This window comes from Blennius ocellaris, assembly GCF_963422515.1.
Source record: "Blennius ocellaris genome assembly, chromosome: 15".
In the NCBI taxonomy this organism is placed as follows: Eukaryota; Metazoa; Chordata; class Actinopteri; order Blenniiformes; family Blenniidae; genus Blennius; species Blennius ocellaris.
Window position 1 is genome coordinate 3,735,685 of NC_137664.1, and position 23,696 is coordinate 3,759,380.

Here is a 23,696-nt window from a genome sequence, read left to right on the forward strand (position 1 = left end):
AAAACCATCTGAATGGGAGATGTTTTTCAAAGGAATTCTGCAAAGATAATGCAACCCTGGTCCAGATTACACAATAGCCTGTAAAGATTATGCCAAAAAAAAAAATACAAATACAAATACATTGTTATAGATTGATATATTCCAAAGCTACTATAAAAGCATGTCTATATCAATGTTCTTATCAACTCGTTATTTATGTTACCTGTTATTTTGTTTGGAAGCAACAGAAAGAAAGGAAAGGAACGAAATGAACATGGAGCTGGAGGGTTGAATCAGGATCTTTGGTATGAACGTGTCTTTGCTTGCCGTGTTGGATTGTGACTTCTAGTTTTGAAGACTTCTTCCCCATCAGGTCCCTCCAAATACTGCAAATCACCCGTGACTTCCCATTTGCACAAATCTAAGAACTTTATCCATCTTATCTATTCTCCCCAAATGGTTCTGACAGTTTTATATTGTTTTTCCTTCCATCCCATTCCAAGAAATTCGGCATTTTATTTATCCATTTATTCGATTTATTTTTATCCCTTGTTTTTTGTTGCTGTTTTTGGGCAAGATCATCAGCGACGTAACACCCTGCATTAGTTCCGTCCCAGGTGCATACAAAATATCCCTCGCGAAAAACGTATATCAAAAAGCGACTACGCCAAGTGAGTCTGCTCCAAAGCTCCTCTCTTCATTTCCCCCGTGGAGCTACAATCAGGTGTATCTCATGGTGACGAGGCTTGGAGGACAAATGGAATTCACAGTGAGCCGTCATGCTGACAAGCTTGTCATCTCCCTCCCTATAATTGTCTTTCCATGTCTCAGCAGGTCAGCGGAGATACAGCTGAAATGTGTGGTGTTGCATTTAAGTCTCCCTGTCATGTCCAAGGGATGACGGAAAAAAAAGAGATCCCCACTGTCGTTCAGGTCCCCCCCCCCCTTTGTATCCAAATATTAATGGCTAAACGAGCATGTATGGTGATCTCTGTTGGGTGCAACATTTCGCTCCTGAAATTAATCTCTTCCCCTTGTTCTGTGCTTAAATTTGAATTAATGGCCCTCTTGGCCATTTGGGAGCGGCGCAAACAAGTCGTAAACACCACTTTGACATATTATCGCCTCATAAGTTGATGTAGCGAATTCGTGAGTAAATACCTGTTTTTCATTTTGACACATTTCCACCAAGTTCAATATTTCAGTATCTGATGGAGGACCATTATTCTTCTTCCCTCTTTTCTAACTCTGCTGGGCTCTTCATCACCTCCTGGGGGGGAAATATCTGGCACTTTAGGAGCTAAATACCCTACCATGTTCACTAGCTTGTCATTAAGTTCTTCTATTCGTCTTCCTGGGCCTGGTAAGCTGCATTTCATTTGTTTGCATGAATAAAGCCGCCTGCTGCCACAGAGAGAAAAAAAAAACAAACAAACACTACAGTGACCAACAAAAACAGCTTTCCATGAACCAAAAGAGCCGAGTGTTATTGACATTTTAAAAGCATGTGGGTCTGTCACAGTGGCCCTCCAGTGATAATGTTTGAGTCACTGACAGCGTGAAATATTTATCATAGTACCTTCGAGAATCAACATGGTGAAAACAATCTGATGTTCAGTCAAGTAATCCTGGAATAGCATTCTCCTTTTCAGGTGGTTATCCTATGAAAAGTTAATCTAAAGGCGTATCCTCTGCAATCTGGGCAGTTTTTGCCTCAGAGGACTGAAACTAGTCGCCAATTTCAATGGAGGAGAAAAGCTCGACAAGCCTTCAGAGTGTACAACCCAGGCTTTGATCACTCATTTGGGCCAGAAAAGACTCAGCTGGGAAACAAACCAACTTTTCCCAGTTTTTGCTTGAGTGAATAGAGACTTGTCTGACTATATATTTGGTTAGAGTTGGTCTTTTTTTTTTTTCCAATGTGAACACAAATTTCACTTTTCCCCCCACATACCCTGCTGTTGAGCACTTTGAACAATAATAATTAGGGGGATATATTTCTTTCACTGTTCTTATACTGATGACACCGGTGGCCCATGTACATAATTATTTGTATTTAGGCTGAGGTCTGGAAAATGTGCCAGTTTCTGATGTGAAAATATACGGGCTACATTTAATTAGTCATTAAAAGTATTGTTTACAATGGGAATGTATTGGGTTTTTCAAGCTGTAAAACAGAGTCCCGGGACTTTAAAATAATATGGGTGAAATACATGATCTGTAATTATATTAATTTTAAACAATGATGGGAATAACTTCCATCCAAGAGAGACCAGACAACCACACACACTTACAGTCACACCAATAGGAATTTTAAGATCACCAATAAACTTCACATGCAACTTGTGATTATTATGGAATTATTAGTGTTTCTAGTATAAGTTTCAGTGAACCTTTAACTTGATAAAAAAAATACCATTTTCCTTTTATCTTCAGCTTAATTCGGTGCAACAAGTACTATTGCAGAGTCCAAAACATTAAGAACGCAAAAGCTAAATTACGTGGCATTCAACACTAAAAAAAATTCCATAGGGGATAGGAAGTCTTTTATTATGAGCACAACTTTAAATAAAAGTGTCAAAACAACAAAATCAAAAAATATTATGGATAATGCACTGTGTATCAGTAGCAACGACTACGCTTCAACAGTCTATCAGCTATAAAATCTATAAAGTGCTGTCAGTAGAAAATATAAGTTCCTGCCTACCTGCGAGAAGCCATATAATATCAAATTAGACATTTGTTTTCATGTCTTAATTTGTCTTAAGCTTTTGTCTTAATGGTAACTATTTCACAAACTGCTGTTTACTTGCTTGCAGCAATATCAAAAATAGAGGATCATAACATTAGCATGAGCCTTTATCCACAATAGTTGTAATGCATTAGTAGCATCACATCAACCGTATCTTCAAATAACTCTTCACTGCTGCGTGAACATCGATCGTCTATCTCATGACTGTTTTCTTGTTTTTTTTTTCTCGCTATCAGTAATTCATTGGTCTGTTTCTTCCAAGAAAGAATCACATTAACGTTGTTAAAGGTTTTACCTTGGTTAATGTAATTGGCTACATGGTAGGACTTGGTTCTTCCACCGTTTCGAGCGAAACTATTTCTATAGGAGCCTTGTTGCTGTCTGATTGAAAAATGCTCAACGTTCTCTCCATCTTACCACGACTAATTCATTCAATTCAATTTAGCTGGGACAAAGGATTATCGAAAGTGATTATGAGCACTTTATTCAGGTTCCATTCACACATGGTTCTTCCGGTTTCATATTTACATGGCAGTGTTCAAGTGATGCTCAGGCATAAAACTATCAAAAAGGACAATAAAACTAGGATATGGACTAGGAGTTATACCGCTCGGAAGGATATCCAAAATGCAATGAATGTTTTCAATTGAAATCACGTAAATGGATGATGGGGACGATTGAGAGTGAATCTGCGTGTATTAAATTGTTCTTCACTGTTTTCCCTGTGAAGTACTGATGACCTGTCTGGCACCTATACCCATCAACCCCTGGGATCACGGTGGAGGTTCCCAGTGACTTTCATTGGCCAATATGTCGATGAAATAATTTCAAAATTAAAAACGAGCTATTATATCAAAGAACCTCTGATCATGAGCTTACTGCAGCTCCTGCATGATTATTAATGAAGTGAGAACTTGATTGCTCCAGAAAAAGGGACCAAAAGTGAAATGAAAGAACAGAATACATAAAATTCTCTATACAACACGATTATTTATGCATTAATTAAGAAGAAAATGCTGTGCTGAGGATTTTTTTGTTTTGTTTTTTTGCAGAGGCAATAGAGAAGCTGTCTCGTCGAGAATACCGCAGGCTGGGTTTGAACAAGAGGGCTTATTTTTGCACTGGCCCAGAAAGCTTTGACAGTGTGATTGACAGCTGTTGATGTTTCTGATGTGTCGACGATAAAGTGGGGCGGTTGATGAAATATTACGACCGACACATTAAAATTGAACCGATAAGGCGAGAAAGAGACTCCTATCCTTTATTTTAAAGTCACTCATCCTGTTCGAGGTTGTTAGGAAGAGAATTAAAACCCTTCTAAAGATAACACATCTGACTCCCTGCACTGAGATCAGTTTAATTGCCTCCACAGATGGCTTTATAACCCTACCTTTGAAGAGCGCTCTGCGAATTAAAAGAACCCCCCAAACCTTAATCATAACACTTATAATATCTAATTATAGATGGAACGTCTCCCAACAATGTGTACCGGGGGGTTGCCGTTGCCAGCATTTAGCCTTTCATAGCCATTAGTGGAGACTATCTTAGATCACGCAAATGTGACTCAGAGGTGATTTAATGAAAAGGTCACTACCTGGTAACTCTGGCCACTCCCCCACTGCGTAGCCAGCGGGTGGCCACAACCTCTCACTCTCGCTCTCTCTCTTTCCCTCACCTCTCACTTTCTTTCTTTCTTCTCTGCTCTATGAGGCCTTTCCCTCCTTACAGACGGCAGCCCGCTCAGATGATACCCCCCATGTACTCTGCCATAGAGCTGTGTTCATGTGATGGCTTGTGATCTCATGATGAAATGAATCGCAAATGTCTTCTCTCGGCGGACGCCTGGTATGACTCTTCCGACTGTCTTTCTCTCGCCGGTTGGAAATGCCTCGGTAATGGCGGGACGATAATGGCCCACAGCTGTGCGTCATCAGGGTATAATCATTACCCCTGAAATGTACGCTAAAACAGAAGCCCCAACCTGACACGTCTCGACAAGGCTTTCCTAATTTCAGCTCCATATTGTGACAGTCGTAATATATTCCGGGGCTGCTGTTCTACAGGCCAGCACGTGCCATTTAATGTACGGTTATTTCTGTCTCAATTCATGAGCCACGGTGAGCGAGAGGCTCAGAATGGGGATTCATTGGAATGAGTTATAGCAAATGATAAATTATCAAAAATGCAGTGAAGACACAGGAAAGAAAAAATATAAATGAGGTTTACTTTAATCACTGGAACGGGTTCAGAGGCTTCACCCTTTAAACCTGGATGTCAAATTCATTTTAGTCTTCATGTAGCTGCCATATTCTATCTCAGGGACTGGATCAGTAAAAAAACAACAACAACAGCATAACAATCTTTGAATCCAAGTTTTGGTTAAATGTTTTTTCTTTGTTTTTCAGCAGAAAGATGCCACCTCTGAGCCCTGGTTCTGCAAAAGTTTCTTCCTGTTAGAGGGAGTTTTCTTTTGTGTGCTCATGTGGATCTGTTGAGTTTCTCTATTTTAAAGGTACTTACAAATGGCCTTGTTGTATGTGGTACATAAACAAAATTTAATTGAATATGTTGGTGTGCAAAGAGATCATTACTTCTTTAAATAAACTTCTACAACTTGAAATTCACAAAGAAAAATAATCAACTTTATTCAATTTCTGTAGTGGTGCCTCCCCATTCGAAAATACATGAGTCCTCTATTTGTGACATTTTCCAGCTGTCATGCATGATTTTGCACAGTCACGCTAAGGAGGTGATGATAATTCACGAATAATAAGATAGTTGGCCGTCACTGCTCATCACTGACCTCTCAGCTCAAGTCTCAGTGTTGTGCTTTTTTTCACGGCTCACTTAAATGCACCAATGCACTTAAACTATATAAATTAGCAGCTTTAGTCTTTTTCACATTTACTATCGTCAATGTTAGACCCAAGTTGGACCCAAAAGCTGATGTAGAAACAAAGTAGGTCAATAAAGAGCCACAGTCTTCATTGTGGGGATTGATTACGATGAATCTCAGGTGTGCAGCTCACCCAGAGAACTGGTCATGTAGAGTCTGCCCACCACTCACAGAGACACAAGGAAACAGAAACGAAGATCTGACAAGAGCCTCTCTTCACACCCCCATCCGAACTTAACCGGAACCATGGAATTGATCAGCTGGTCTCTCAATGTGATCGACCAAGTTTTTATGACACGACGATCGGGCAAAGGAGAGCCCACATGTCCCGATGGGACGTTTGCAGCTGGATACATGCTGGATTCCTCGGGTTCCTGGAGGTCCCTGTGTTTGGCCATTCTTTCCATCGAGGATGTGGAAGACCTCTACATATTGGGATTAACGATAGCAGGTATGCTGCTGACTGGGGCTGGTGGCTTTCTGATCTATCGCAAACTTGAGAAGACGCGGGCAGCTGCATTGGGAAGGCTGCCTATCATCTCTGAGGGATTGTGCCGAGCTTTGAACCCTCAGACTCATGTGATAAACGAACTCAAGACACCATTCTTGAACGTTTATGCAAAATTGGAACAATCTTGGAGAAAGTAAAAAAAAAAAGTTGGCTGGAAAGTTTAAAAATTTGGCCACGATTGGAGCAGCATGAAGATTAGAGACACTCAAGGTCGAAAGATTAAGCTGAATCGCCTGAACGAAAACAAATGTAATCTACATTTCGGATTCCCAGACACCCAGTCATTGAGGCTGGCGTTTTGTCTTTAATTCTCCTGGATGTGAACGTGAAACAAAGGCTCTGCTGTGCCACCCGAAGTCACGCTGAAGGCAGACTGGACTCACCTTGGAGTGTTTTTTGCCCCCGGATGCACAGTATGTGTGATGCTCTCAAGAATTCTGTGGTTGAAGAGATCATAACAAGAGCAACGGAGAAAGGTATGTAACAGGATATTTAAACACAGTCAAATCCACATTGGAGGAATGTCAAAGTCCTGTGTGGGAGAAAAAGTTAGTGATTGAATGTAACCCATATTTAACATTATTGAAAGAAATGTATATATATTAGTCTTGTCACCTTTTTATATCTAGAGCACTTTAAAACAACTGCATTGAAAGCCAAAGTGTTGTACATAAATAGACAATCTAAAAACATAGAGTGAGCAATAAAATGATGTACAATAAGAAAAATGGCAATAATAGAAACAGGTGCAGACTCTCAAACATGTTCAAAAACCAGGGCATAAAGCGGGTGCTACAATTGGTTTAATATTAGTGAAAATATATCTAATGTTTGTGAGTAGGGAGGCCCACCTATCCATAGCTGCTAAAATCAGGTAAAATTGTGAAATGGTTTTATCTCGTGTGAGCATATTGAAAATAATTCAATGTAGTTCTGGTGTGAATTTTGTCAACTTCGTTTGAGGTTGTGGTTCACATTTTTATGATGACAAACATTACAGTTTAAATGGTGTAGAAAGTCTCCATAATACAGATATGATACAAGCCAGGTAACAAATGTTTGAATGGATAACAAGACACAAACACAATGGCTGTATTTTGACTCTCTTGAGCTCTCGAAGCATCATTCACCCAGAGGACACCTCAAATGTTGTGAGGCAAGATCTAAAAATACACTTTTCAGGCCTGCCGTCGGCGAACACACACTTTGCGCTACATACAGAGTCGTGTGCACCTGGCTGGATCCGATGAGGTCAGGCCAAGGTTATCAACATTTGTCTTACATATTGATCAAACTGTGCCAGTGGGAAATGAAAGGTCACAAGGTGGCCAACTAAATCAAAGGCAAATACTAACGGTGACAAAATGTGGCGAGCGTCTCCCTCCCTCCACCTGCTCATCCGCAAACCTTCCTGTGGCAGCAGTTCGCCGCTGTAAGTTATCCTAAAAAAAATAAAAAAAAAAAGAATTAAAAAAGACTGCGAAGCGACATGGACTCGGAGACTAATTAGGTTCAAGACCTCCAGGCATCAGTGAAAATACCACGGCTGCACCTCCCAGGAGCATGGCTCCGTTTCAGGTCAGAGAGAAACAACATATTAGTTAAGCACAGGACTGCACACAGAGCTGGATTTAAAAAGAAAAAGATTCCAGACCCCTCATAGGATACATTATGTATGATTTGTAATGAGGCTTGGTGATTCAGTGGCTGTCCATTGTGGCCTGTTTTTCACCTATATGTGACCATTAGTTTTCTTTTTCTTCTTTTCTGCTGCAGTATTCCACCAAGAACACCTATCATTAATTCAGTCGTGGCCATGCCTTACAGTATGCCGTATTGATCACTGCATATGAAGTCCGATTCCTTGTTCAAGCACGTTTCAGCAGGACAAAATGTTTAAACATCAGGGGGAATTGAACAGAATTTATTTGCTGAAATGCTGTATTACATTACATTGTTTGCTTTCATCATAAAAGAGGTTAAAAAAAATGTTGCAAACAGCTGAAATGTTTTCTTTTTTCTTCCAATTATACACATTTATTTCACTGAAGTATATTTGATCTTGTATTGGTAAATATATCAAATATATGGGCTGGCCTGAGTATCAATGTGCTTTCACATTAAGTACAGTAAATCATCTACGTCTAAACCAGAAAGAAAATCCAATCAATGCAGCTCTTAGATCAAACGCTATAATGGAGGACGACTTCATGATGTTGATTTTACTTTGAGAGCAAGAAAAAATAGACAGTGGAGAAACGGGCTTTACACCCTTACAAGAAATTGAGACATTTAAGTGACCAGTGATGGTCACTAGATGCATGCATTCTTGATTTCAATTTAAATGTTAGTATTGTTTATGTTTTACTATTAAAAGGGAAACAATTTTTCAATTCTGTGATAATACACTAAAATTGGACTGTTGTAGTTTTGCCCCATTCAAGATACTTATTATAAATGTATGCTTCATTTAAATATAAAGTTTGTAGTTGCACTATATGATCAAATGTTAATAAGAATGCCAATATTTATAATGTTGTGGATGAATAGTCTTCTGTACATGTGCACAGTTTTCACAAGAAGGAATCAAATAACTACACAATTTGCATTTCCATTTAAATTTTCCATGTAATTATCATATAGATGTATATAAGTATATAATATACAAGACCATATTGCTCAGTAAACACACCACAAAGAGATCGATGTTTCTCACGCCTGATGTGAAGTACCAGACGCCTGGCATTTCCTCAAAGACTGTTCATAATGTTAAGGTGACATTGTCAAACAAATGGCATTATACGTTCATTTTAAAAGCCCATTTTCAGGTTTTGAAATTACAAAATATGACCAGCAATGTAAACGTCAACAAATTTTCACAAATGATAACGACTTGAATCGGAGGATGCAGATTATGTACGAACAATTACCTCCTGGTTTATCGAGTGACAGGTGGAGCCGGTCATCTGTGAACCTGGGGCTTTTAGACGGTCCTCTTTTGCTATCGAAGATTACGGCGCCGTCCTGCCAAGATCTAAAGAGATTTCTTGTGACTTCAGAAGACAGATTGTGGATGCCTTTGAGCCCGGGATGGAATTTCAAGAGATCTCCAAATGACTTGAAATCACTTGAGAGAAAAATGATCAGCATTTGGTCCAAAAGCAGACCTTTTGATGCAAGAAGAGGTCTTTAAGATACGCCAAAATCTTATCGCAGTATCTGCAGGCGGCTCTTGTCAAAGTAATGAGACAGGAATTGCTGAAAACTGACCTGCTTGGAGGGCATGAATGAAAAAGCTTCAACTGTCCCCTCTCTCCCCCCCCAAAAAAAATCAATCTGCAATTGAACGTACACTGTGAATATGAATGTGTGTGTCACCGCAAAACAGAGATGGGCACTCCAGGTATTGGAGGGCCACAATCTTGCATGGATTGGACTTGTCCCTTCCTCGGTGCTGAATTCTTGTTTCGAACAAGTTGGCACTGATTGGACTGAGCAGCCGGTTATCAGGCTTTCTGCAGGACTTCATGATGACACACTTCGGAGCAAAGAGATATTGAAAACATGTAAGGCTACAGCCCTTTCAGATCACGGGGGGAAAACATCATCTCTAAAGCAAGTTTGTAATTCAAATTGCTTGATGTCTTAGAACAGTAACAGTGTTGTTTTTCTGGGGTGAACATACCTTCACAAAAATGTGTATCTTCTCCACCTCCATGCAACACCCCTCCGGATGTTGCCCCGAAAGTATTTCAAAATGGATTAGTGATGTGCAGTGTTGCTCTGGTGGACATATCCTTTCATTACAGGGAACAAACACTGCAGTTTATAGGAGATATGGCATCCTAATGCTTTAAATAACCACCAAATGGAAAATTCTTGAGGAATTACACGTGATACTTTCTTTAGAATATTTTGCATTCTTATTTTGGCCACTGGGATTGTGTGGCTTACACAGGCTGGGCAGATGGGTTTTCATCCGTACAAGGACGATACAAAGACAATGGGTCTGTCCTGGGGAATAGCAAATCGCTTTTGGGGTGTCGTGTGTGTGCCCACCTACAGTATGTATATACATGACCTTAACCACAAGGGCAGTGCATGAGGCCACAGTGATCTTTTTTCATTTTAAATTCCTCACAAATTCATACAATGAGATGTGCAAACAACAATACCTTATGGATATTAATAGGTATATGTGCTATGGCTTAATAAAGACATTCAGTTGTCTTTTACCTTGAGTGTTTATCAAATCCACACAATCAAACGTTTCTTTTAAAAGTTCAGCAAAGATCAGTCAATCTATTTTCATTTTATTTGTGTTTTCTCTTTAAAACGTGTTCCACATGCTTGGGTAGTTTCAATTTATTATAGCGGGTCGCAGACATCCAGCAATGAACCTTTTAGGAAGACATGCAGATTCATTAAAATTCATGCACATAAAAATTGCCCTTGACTTTTTACTGGCTCCATTTTATTCTTTTACAGTCCCATCAGATCAGCTGCAGCATCCAATTACTAAACAGATTTCAACCGATGATGTGCCAGATGAAACCTTTCCAACTGATAAATGAAATCTGAATGGTACAGTGTCACGAAACTGTGGCTGCAGACACAGATTGAGCCGTATAGGTAGCTCAAAGTAAACAAAATGCAATGAGGAGATCAAATAATGTTAAAATTCAATAGGCAAAGTCTTGTTTCGAGACTCCTCTCCAGCTGTGGACTTATAGAGAAAGGCATTCAAATTCTACCTGGAAGTTAGTTGGGAAGGAGTTTGGGTGACTCACGGCATCACAGCTGAGGACACTGATAGGTATCACGACAGGCCACAGGAGAGTGTTAGACAGGTGGCTTAGGCAGGTCAACCTTCACAATTGTCTGAAGGACCACTGTGATCCATCGAGTCCCTCTGTGTTAATAACGCTGACCTTTTTCCGGTGAGATCCATTCCTCGCGAGTGAAATAACCCTCATTTAAACAGAACGAGACGGAGCTGTGTGAGGAGTTGCGCCAAAGGAACTTAATTAACATTAGGCTTATGATCAACAATAGCTTTGCTGATGTAATATGATCCAAGACAAATCGTGTCTGAGCGATAATGCAATTCGCCGGACTTTTAATCCAGAAGTTACGAGTGCAACATTTCATACACATAGACTCTCTGTTGTAACCACCTCTTGACTCGCCAGGTCTAACGAGGTGCTGCAAGGAAACACAATAGAGCTTGTGGGATGTGTTATCTGTCAATCACCTCGCTGCACGATGCACAATGGGACACTTTTTCATAACATCTCGGAAAAGAAAACTTGGCATCTGGCTGAGCATTTGGCCAATTTTTAACGAAGAAAAAAGCTTTGAGTCAATGAATTCATATTACCAGGAGAGTTGTTCATCTTTCAATATAAACAGCTTTGAGGAAAATTTATATTTTCTATTTTTTTTTTCTTTACTGTTTATGTCAGTGAGTCACAACCAATAGCAAGTTGTCCTTGTACCTAGGTTTGGTGGTTCAATCCTCTATCAGCCCCGTTGAAATCTATAGACAAGACAATTAGCCCTAAATTGCTCTCAATTTGCCCACTGAAAATTATTTTCTCCAATTATTTTCCAAAACTATCATTGTTTTCAGGAATTAGACACTGCAAAAAGCTGCACAACTCTGTCATTGAAGTCATTTTTTATCATAGTCGCGTTGCGCACTCGGGATCGCACAGGGGCAAATCAAATCTGGCAAAGTGCGAGCAATTTAGATTCGAAAATGAAAGTCAATTTTTCCTCAACCCTCATGCAAAATTGGACGAACACTGTGACTCCTTTTTTATTTCTAAAGGGAAAAAGGCTGCAGATATGAATGCGTATGGCCCTTTTATTGTATGTGTTTGAGGGTTCTGATAAAATGAGAAAAATGTTGCCTTTTTTTTCCCCCTACCTGATTCAAGTGGATAATGTTTAAATGTGCCATAAAGTAGAATCACACTGTATCAAGATCTGATGATCGTCTACATTTTACTATTGTCTTCTGTCAGTCTTTCTTTTCAGAGAGCATCTGCACGTGGTGATGAGTCCAATTATTATCTATTTGTAAAATATAAATATTTACACGCTTTGGCAGTGACTAATGTATGCACATTAGCGTGTAATTAATTCATAAAATAAGACAAAAAAAATTGCCTGGGTTTCCCTTCATCAAACCATCCAAAGAAAGGCCAAAGGAATTCATTGTGCATGCTACATATCACTAATATTCATGTGGTGAATCAACATATGGTCTTTCAAGGTGTGGATCTTCATCGGCTCAATGTATACAATCAGCTCTGCCTTTGAATGATCATTTGCTGTGCATGTAATACGTATCTTTACCTCTTAGTTCACTCTGTCAAATGTGATTAGATGGGAGGGTAACTCATCAACTGCAAAGATAAGGCAACCACCGTGGAGCTGGTGGATTTGAGCCAAATTAATCGGTGTGTGGTGGAGAACGACACCAAGTAACTCTACCCACTACCCAACTACTGCTCTCTGGTTCTGCTGCCAGCTGAGAGTGAGTCATCTGGTATTGATGCTCCGTGTACCCCCGGCTGAATCTTTGTGGACAGCCACTGGACTGAGAGATCCGCGCATGAATCAGTCACAGTTTGAGGAGATATTTTTTTCAGAACACCTCCACCGTCTCCCATATATTTCAGTGGCACAGTCACCCGGTGTTTAACAAAGAAGCTTCAATAAAAGCAACACCTGGGCTTGAGTCAGCGCCGGAGCCTTTGTGGGTGGAGTTTGTGTGTTGTTCCTGTGTCTGTGTGAAGTGTTTAGGCCTCTTTAGCTAACTGAAAGACATGTCTGTTGATTGAGTGGTGAGTATAGATTGCACAGCAAGGAGTTCGTGTGCAGTCGAGTGTGAATCTCTGTGTTAGCGTTGCCTGATTCCTGCTGGGACAGGCCGCGAGAGACTCCCTTCATATGTGGACAAATCAACCAGTCAAAGTTCAAAGTTGTCATTGCAGTTCATTACAACACAATATCAGCATTAAATGGCATTACCATTTTGAGTTTCCCTCCCTGATCTTAAAGGTGCCATTTTTTAATGACTTTTAAGGCATCTTGGAATAATCGTATGCACAAGTCAACCAGTGTGTAACATCACAGTAGAAAGCCAAAGAACTCATAGTTTTGATGACCCAACCTTAACGCCTCCTGACTATAAATTGCTATAACATTCACCTGCTGTTCCACTTTATCCATCTCGGGAGCATGGTTTGTTGGACCCCGGCTGACAATGGATGAATGATACGCTCAATATCACCTTAGTTTAGAGTCATCCATTTACATCATATACATGTTTTTTCCCTTCCCTCCGTGATTGGGAATCAAATTAAACGTCTTCTCTTCGTGAGGCAGTAAGAACCACCATACCATCAGGCTCCTTGTCTCTGTGGAAATATCTGGAATAATTGTTTTCCTGGCATGTAAAAAAAACATGGTCTGGTTTAGCTTGTACTGTACAAATATTTGATATTTTAAGGACTGTCTTTTGGTTGTCTTTTGATATGATGATGTAAACACAGTAAATATTCATCATTTGCGCTGCACCATGTATAGTTTCCTATACTACCCAACTTCATCTGTCGTGGACAGCACACACACACAGACACGCATGCACATGCAGACGAAAACAAGGAACACATGATTGCCACCTGCCTTCCAGCTTCCATACCTGCTAAAATAACCGCGATGCCCGATTAATGCAATCATCTGACCCCCCCTTGCAAAGGTGTAATTACAATCATGGACATAATGACTGGCTTGGCTATGCCTTCATATAAATGTCAGCCTAGTTCTAGACGCACCATGGATGCGACTACCAAGAAAACTCCAATTCTTGCATCAAATAACCCTGGATATAGTTTAGATTCAACACCATGTCTTGAGGAGAGAAGAGAGCACAGGCGTGGAACCCAAGGGGTCTAAAGAGTGAGAATTGATTGCTTTTAACATACCTCAACGTGCCGTACTCCATCTGCAACGTTACAGAAAGTCAAGGGCGCTCCACGTGTTCAATCACGAGGCTACATTGGTGAAATCTACTGGAAAAAGAAAAAATGTTTCAAATGTTTTACACTTTCTGCAAGTGGCTTGAAGCAGTTAATACAAACAGGTGGGATTCGAAGAGGGCTAGTTTAGTTACTCTCTTGCTTTCTTGGGGTGATTTGAGAAATGGAGACGTAGATGACTTTTATGGATTTTCTATTTAAATAACTCGCACACTGTCAGACTGATCGGAGACATTATATGAAAAGAAAAGACCATCTAACAATCATATGTTCTTTTCCATTCAACAGAAACCGAGTGCTGGACCTGAACAATGACGCAAACGGTACATCTGCATAAGTGAGTACATTTGCTTCACGACTGAAGTTCGAATCACAGTCGATTCAAAGCTGAGAAGGTCACTTTACTCCTCATGAAGATAACTACTAGTCCTCTCATAACTGATGGCGTAATTTGTGCAGTTATGTCATCGGGAGATGGAGACTGTCAGTTTGGCTGGAAGGGACTTAAAGCCTTTCACTAGTGTGTGCGGCTTTTTGTTTGGGTTCTTGCAAGATGAGTAAAATGCATCATCCAACACCATATGACAGGAAATTGGTGGAAAGTCATGGCTAAATTGTGAGCGAAACAATATACAGTCTTTAAACAAGGTTCACTTATGTAAAAGTAATGGGTAAATATAAGTGTAGTCAAGTACTATTTAAAGTAAACCTACTTTATTTCTACTACAGTACCAAGTATTAATTTTATGTTTCTCGCAATAATAATTCCCCTACTATGATATTTAAAAGAGCAATAAGTAATTATGAATGTAATCAAGTACTAATCTTCAGGTACTTGCTCAAGGCGGAGGGTTGCTATTGGGGAATGAGGGAATCATTTTCTTTATCTTGAGGTTTTTGGGAAAGCTCTTGCATGTTTATCTCAGAAAATTTAATGGAATGTGCTTGTCTCCGTGACGAAAAACCTCGAGCATACAGCTGAAGGGTTAAACAACAAGTTGTGGATGTGAAGCTGCAAAGACGGTTATTCTCCAGTAAAGTGATCAAATATAGTTGGAACTAAATCGTGAGAATTGTCAGGTACAATGTTTTCAGCACTTGACTCTCAGAGTCAGAACAATTATTGCAATTTGGACTATAATTTTGGGCCAACTTTTAAACTTTCATCTCCCCATTAACATGTTGCACATTTAATGCAAATTGACTTAGTCATCCCCCCCCTCCCCCCATTTCATTGTTAACAGTTGCTGTGTTTGAATTTGACCTTTCAATTGTAATAATGAGATGCAAATGAAACTTGGTTAAATTGGTTCACAATTTGTTTTGCTTGTTTTGAAAACCACAGAACTGTTTGTTTTGGAAGTGTACACATTTGTTAATTCATTGAAACAAAAGTATGTGAGGCAACACAGTGGTGTCGCGGTTCGCACTCTTGCCTCACAGAGAGAATATACCTGGTTTGAGTCCAGACGTATGAATATTCCCCCTTACTGTGTGTATTTGTGTTCCCCACATTTCTTTCCACTGTATTTATTTATGTATTGTTTTTTTAATGGAAATCAAAAGTTAAAATGGCCTAAGTTTGCCCAACAGTGCTTAATTATGATACTACTAAATTTAAATTGAAATGGGACAATCCTGCATAGCTAGTGACTTCACATGTATTACAGTGAGTACATTCCCCTGATAATTTTTCCGTAGTTGTACTGAAGTAATAATTTGGATGGTGGATTTCAAATTATTGTTTTGCTACTTTTAATTAAGTAACTGATTTAAATACCTCCTCCACTGATACCAAGTGCTTCTGCTTTGATGCTTTGAGCACATTTTGGTAATTACACTTATGCAAAGGTAATAATTTTTCCCTTGAATTAGCACTTTAATTACAATCCCTTCCTTTGAGACGCGGCTCCGACTGAACCCACGGTAAGACAGGCAAGAGGAGAAAAGGCAAGGTGAGGGGGCATTAAGTGCAGGTAAGGGAACAAATGCAATGGCAAGAAAGAGACAGTGATGTCCTCATTACCTTCAGTGACAGGTGTCATCGCATTCCCTGATACTTCTTCCCTCAGTTGGGGGGGGGGGGGGGTTATGGGTCATAGGCTGTGGCTCCATCACATAGCATCAGCTGTAGATCTCCCCTCGCTCATCGTCTCTGTCCTCGTCCTCATCCATCCATCCTGATTACACCTCTAATGGTTCCTCTTCACAGCAGCCACCAACTGTAATGGAATTATGCTTGAATGAACAGCCGCGTCTCTCCACTCCCCCCCCCCTTTTTTCCTTCCTCCAGTCTCAATCCCCTTTCTCAACACACATTCACGTCTTTCTATTTTCATTCAAAGGAAAAAAAATTCAACAATATCGCAGAACAATTTGGGAGGGGACGCGTTGCTGTCAAATCTTCCGATTGGCAGAATTTATGTCATGTGCTTTAGTCAGAGCGAGGACGGGGACAAACACAGAAGAGTCTCCTCACTCAGAGATGGCGCAGTCACTGTGTAAAACCTTCAATTCAATAGTCACGATGGTTAATCCTCTCTTGCTTGGCCTTCTTTCCCCAGAAGAAAATGCTTTAATAATCTCTTATTTAGCATGATTATTCAATTTCATCCCCCCCCCCACACCCCTTCTACCCTCTGTCCGTCTGTCTCTGCCTCTTCCAGCCTGTATTGTGACACTGGAGTATTGCCTCTCGCTCTCCTCGGGGAAAATCCTCCCTCCGTCGTCCAACCCCACCAGCCTTATCAGTGACACGAGAGAGATGAATAAGGGATCAAAAGGGCCTTTTCTCTCCCTTCTTTTTTCACACTGTCAGGTTATATTTACTCGGGGTCCCAGTCGCTCAGCACAATGCCACACACACCAATTACACATGACAGGCTTTTTCATTTCTGGGACCTTCAGTGAGGCAGTTGTTGCCACTGAAGCCTCACCAACCATGTTCAAGGGCAGACCATGCTCAAACCTATGGGGATGATAGTGAAGTATTCCTCTATTTAGGTTCACAACAGTCCTTTTCCTGAATAGCATGACTGATTTGGGGTTGAAAATAGTTTAGTTCTCGGGATATCTAAGAAGTCTCTTCCACAGACGGTTTTTCCTCACTATGTCCCTTGGAGTATATTTTCACAGTGCCGTTAGGGCGAAATGTGCAAGCATGAAATGATATAATTGACAAAAAAAGTATCACTAAGCTACTGTTATCTCATGTGAGACCAATTATCATCTTGAACCACAAATGGACAGCTTGTTTGGCAGTGTGATTCATCCACGGATTCTCTACTGGTTCAAACAAAACCTTGCTGCAAAAAAAAAAAAAAAAAAAATCCCCAAATCCCACAAATCATTTAAAAGGAAACAATGGCTAACAGCAGAAGGGAAACCAATGTAATGACCCATGTTTCATTCTTTATTTATAGCATAAGCAGATGCCTTGTTTCATTCTTCTGTTGAAATCCATACCGACGCTGTGTGGGCTCACCACGCGTCCGAGCACTGCGCCTGTAATCAGCTAGCCTCTGCCATTAATATAGGATCAAGGTTAATAACTAATCCCTTTATCAAACAGTCAGTTTAGTTTTGCAAAAACTAAAGCAGGCCAAAACTCCCAGTGTGTTTTTGAGTGTTTACCCAGCCCCCATTACAATGTACTAAAACCTTGGCTCTCGTGTTGAGGACTGGCAATAACCCACCACTTAATGAGTAAGGCCTACCGCTGCTCCTGCCAGACGATAATCTTCTCTTGGCATAACCAAATCAAGCACAAAAATGTTCTTATCAGGAAGAAACAGCACACACACACCCCCAAACACCCAGCGGACCCCTGACTTAATTGATTTTCACCATCCCAAGGCAGCTCATTGCGTACGTCAGACTACTCTATTTACTGGACTGCCTTTTTTTTAGGTGATAGATTGTTTTTCTGTGTGTTTCTTGTCTGCTTGATTTGATGTTGCGATTCAGTTTTCATCGATGTACAAAAAAAAAAAAAACAAGAAGCATTGATGTGCTTGTTTTTGTTCTATTTACTTGTCAGTTTCGTGTTTTACGACAATTAAATTGGCCGTATAGTTTGCTTACAAAATAACTCGCCCACATTAAAGTGCCTTAATGAAGCTGTAGCAGAGGTAACTGCTTTTTATGGAGTTAACATAAATTATTTACTTTTGGTAGATGTTTGTTTTTTTTTTTTTACGATCTTGATGAGTTGTGGGACACATAATATTGTTTAGCTACTACAGAGTGAATACGAGTACAAGAGTATGTATGTTTCTTATGTTTACCTTAGGATGGACAAGATAACCTGAGCAGGCAATGTTTGCCCAAAGTCTTCTAGAATAGATTCCAGACATAAATCACCTCACCTTGGATCAAGCAGGTATGAGAAATATATGGATAAATACTTCCTTTCTCAACATGTCAACATGCATTGCAGCCCAGATTCACAAAGAGAAACACTTGATGTGATTTGATTCTCACACATTTTGTCACGTATTCAATTTATGCTTCAATTCCGACCTGAAAAATCATGAGATCAAACTCGGCAAACCCTGTCAGAATTTCAACATCCAATTCTTTAACTACGTTTTCTTGATTATCGGCTCCACTTTAAATCGTCCCGAGAGACGACGATAAACTAATCTTGTGCCACTTTATTGGGATTTTCATGTTTTTTCATGAGTGACGCCAACACAACCAGTAGTGCAATGGGCTTCTAATTGTGAACTGACAGAGACACTTTCACCGGCTGCCACTCACGCTTACGTCGTATTCGTGCAAAGCTTAATAGTGTGACGAAGAATGGGCTACCAGTACTATTCAGCACTGACGCAAATTAGTTTGGAATAATGCAGCTGATCTGCTATTAATAGGAATTAGAGTCAGGCAAACACTGATGGAATTAAAATCATATTTAATAAAATATAGCACGTGTCAAATAATATGACGATCACGACGAACTAATGATGATACATCCATTCAACTTTTATAATCACTTTATTCAATTTATGGTCGCTGATGCTGGAGCAAAGACCAGCTTGTACTAGGACAAGAAGATGGAGAGACACTTAATCATCCATGTCAATGTACAGTTAAGAAAGCACTATAAAAACCAAACTACCGCGTCTGTCCATTAAGGCGGAAAGCTGGAGAAACCAGAAAAATCACTCTCTTGCAAAGGGAAAACATGAACATGAAACCTGTACCACCCACTACTAGACAGCACTTGTTTCAGTATAGCTGAAGATAACATTCAGTGTTCTTTCTTCTGAATATGTTCGATTCATAGGTCGAAGAGCTTTGTGCTGTAGAGTTTGGCCAGGTGTCGGGGTGGTGGTGGATTTTCCTTTGCATGTTCACCCTCTGCACAATTCGGTTCCATTTTGGTGTCCATTTACATAACAACAATACTCGGAGCCACTGGAAACGCACCTTTTTGAGAACAGCTCCCAAGGTGGAACTTTCTGAAAATGATCCAACTATGTCACCATGGAAACTGGGAAAAGGCAACTTTTTGAAAATACATGTTTGATAAAGCAGTACAGAATATAAATGGATGGTTTTGGACTTTCCATGATGAATACTATGTCTCATTTAAATTTGTTTCTACAAAACAGATGCATTCTCATGCAATCTGCAGTAGTTATTGATCGTTTTGATACAATTATTCATATTTTGGTGTGGATTTAATAATCACTTTGCTGAAGAATCCTGTATTCGTCCTCTTAAAGAAAAGCACCACTGTGGAAGAGATTGTCAGTTCTTTATGTTTGCAATGGTAATTAATTGAACTTCAAGCAAATTCAGGTTGATTTCTTTTGTATTTTAATTATTCTTCCCGAGTGCCTGAACCCACTCTCAAATATCAGCTACTTGCTTCCACAAGAACATTCACTTCTGAGAAAAAAATTTTTTTTGGTCCTTTAATTCCACCTCTCAGTTTGTCAGATTGTCAGTACATTATAGCAATTTGGCTGTGCAACAGCCCTGTCAGCAGTATCCCATCAGCTCCTGCACGCCTTTACCTCTCTTTCCCACTGTGGAGTGAAGTGCAGGCGAGGTGAAAAATGAGCAAGGTATTTTTTGGCATTCTGTTGTTTATCTCAATTAAATTTGCATATGCTGGGATTAAAGTTTGAGCACAATACATTGCTTTATTGCAACGCATGCAATATCCATCCCAGATCATCACTGCAGCTACAATCAATATTTTCGAATCTTATGAATCAAACCTTGATGTGTAATTTGAGATTGGATTGGCAATACACAGACTTTATTTTTCTGTTATACGGCAAGGAAGAAAATCAACAACTGAGGAGATAATGATTTTTCAGAGCACAACTGTCATCTGATCTTCCCGGGACTCGTGACCATTAACCGAGATATCCCACTTTATTTTCCTTTGCCCTCATAAGATTAAAAAAATTACAGCATTTGCAAGTAACATAGCAAAATGCAGATGAGATAAGACACCGTGTGCTCATTCTGTCCCTCTAAGAAAGCATTTAACAAGGGGACAGGAACGTTTGTAACTTTAACTGTGATAAAACAAGTGCTACAAATGACAGTTTATGAAAGCTCCCCCATCTGCTCTTGATACTTGAAATGCATCTTTCATCTTCTGAGTATTGCAATCATCTCTATATTTAGAAGAGAGTTTAGTCTTCTTTTCCATGCTCCCTGCATATCATCTTTTTCGTGTTTTTTTCCCCCCCTCATGCGATTTCATTAGTTTTCACACACAAGCAGTCCAACAGTGGACTGCAAATTGATTTGCACAGCATACCGTGCGTGCATTGGCTTCTATTGTATCTGCCCGTCACATCTATATTTAATTTGCTTTTATTTAAATTCCACATTGAAATCGATTTGAGGAAGCAGATTGTTGATAAAAGCTGTTAGGGATGAATACATATCTTCCATTAGAGATAAACTGTACTTACTTCCTCTGCAGGCTTGTCGCCATTATTCATACTGAGACCGCCCTGGTCCAGAAACACAATGCTAATGCTTGGCCACCTCCCGGATCCAGGTACATGCAGCTGTGGCACAGTGTGCTTGAACAGCTGGTAAAGTGGCTCAGCAGCCCCGGAGGGAACAGTCCTGCTTCCTTTCATGTTCACACTGTAGCTCTGCAGATTTCAAATGCAACCCGGAGTCATGGCGTCTCCTCGGATGACTCCGCAGCGCCGTCGCCACCGAGCAGGAGTGTGAGTACAGGGATGTAGCAGACAGCTATGGAGCAGTGATATGTGAGCCGTCGAGCTCAGGGTGCAAAGACACAAAGGATCGTGGATTTCGGGAGACCGACAACACGGTGGCTGCTAAAAAATGGAAGTGTCCCATAGCGGAAGCACTAAAATACTTGACTGAGCGGCATCTGAACAGCTCACATGAGAGGCAGTCACTGGCATTATCAGTAACCGTGGGGTAATCATTGAATTATATTTGAAGACTTTAATTTTTATATAACACTCTGTTCAAGTAGTTATTAAACTGACCATAATTATACATATCCAACCATTTAGACTTTGAAATATTAGAAGTATTTCTAATTGAATTTTTGCAGCAGACTGACTGGTCAAGACAGGTTTAAATGCTTAAATATAGCAACATGCACTAGGCACAAAGCAATTTAAAGTGGATCAACATAACCTAGAAAATGTATTGAAATGAAACCTTCAACATATATTTCACTTCAATAGCCCTTTCTCATGAATGTGACTTTTTCACTTCCAAGCAAATGATAATGAGCTATAAAACAGTTAAAGAAAACAAATTAGCTTTGCCTCAATCTGAAGAATCTGTCTCGGCATAACATTTTGTATAATCACATGAATGTTGGCGTGTATTTGGTCCTTTGCTTTTGAAAATAACCTATAACAAAAGATAAAGAATAATGATGCCATATCTGAACAAAGTGTTGCCACAACAATGATGTTCGGAGCGACTGAAAATACAATTTTCTTTTGGCAAACGGCTCCCAAGGTGGAACTCTTTGAAAATGCTCCAACTCCATGTTCATGAAAATGGGGGGACATGCAACTTTTTGAAAAAGTAAATACTTCTTCTGCTCATGTGCTTGGAGATGGGCAATAAAAACAATGTTTGCCTCCATAGTCTTATGACTCCCAGTTCTTATTTTCCAGGGACTTGGTAGTTTTATAGTGTAATTGTGGTCTAAATTCAACCTCTGTCCATACAAACGACCGTGTACTCGCCATGGTTAATACATATGGCTTATTGTTCTGTGCTTGCATGTGATTCCATTACAAAAACAACCAACCGAACTGCCTAGCGGTCCGAGAGAAAAACATCATATTCAGCATAGGTTTTCCTTGTAAACGGACATTGTTTTCAAAATGTCAGTTCTATACATTTTCCACATATTTTATCATAAATGGCCCATAAACATGTTATTTACTTTTGTGACTTTAATTAGTGTCACCAAGGATTTGCCAATTGAAATACCTTTCAGTGTGTTTTCATGAATGCCTTATATGGGGTTAAACAAAGGTCATTACAACATAAATGGCTAAAACCGTAAAATGTAATTTAGAAGGCAACCTGCTGAAAAGCAAAAGGTAAAAGCAAAAGGTAAAAGCAAGACAATATACAGAACAAACTACCAGCAATATCCAACAATCGATTATGCCATCACCTGCGCAGATTTTAATGTGGACTATACTTATGTTCAATGGGTTTATTATACTGAAACTCCTCGCATCAGGGAGATGCACCAACAGTGAGAAAAAAAGATAGTTTCCAAAAACAACCACTTGTAAACTGCATGGTTATAATTTGACAAAATTCACGAATCCTAAAAAAAGCAGCACTATTCTCAATATTAAGCACAGCTGTTTATTTGTGTTTCCTAATAACATTTTGAGGAAACAGGAAGACATGCAGAAAGGAACAAACTAGAGGCACTTTGTTCAACAAGGGATTAAAGTTAGTAAGTCCAAACATTTATTCAACCCAAAGTATTACACTGGATGTGATAGTTGTCTTTTCGAGGAACAAAAGGAAATCCAAAAATCTGCCATTGTCTTATTAGTTGAGGCAGATGGAACAAATCCACTTAGGGCAAGACCATTAAAATGCATTGATTTTCTTGCAGACTTTGACTGTTTTCTATGCTCTGTGGCTGCATTTGAAGAGGCTGTAGATGCTGTAGCGCTGTGTCAAATACTGTCTTCTTTTATCTCGCTCATTCTGCCATTTTGTCAAAACCCAGCGCTTATGTTACAGTGCAATGCAACTCCAGGCTACCGTTGGTAGTAAAGTCAGAGATTTGGGCGTGTTATACCAGTATCAGCTAATGTAGTCTTAAGCCAATAGTCTCAAGCAGAGATGAGCCGCAGGCTGCAAAGGTCTAGTAAGCTCATTCTTTCAAACAAGCCTTGGGTTTTTTTGTGTTTTTTTTCCAGGATCAAATCTGTAGTCTTTCACCCTACCCGATACTGCCTGGTGAAATAAATTCAGGATAGCATTTTTAGACTTTGC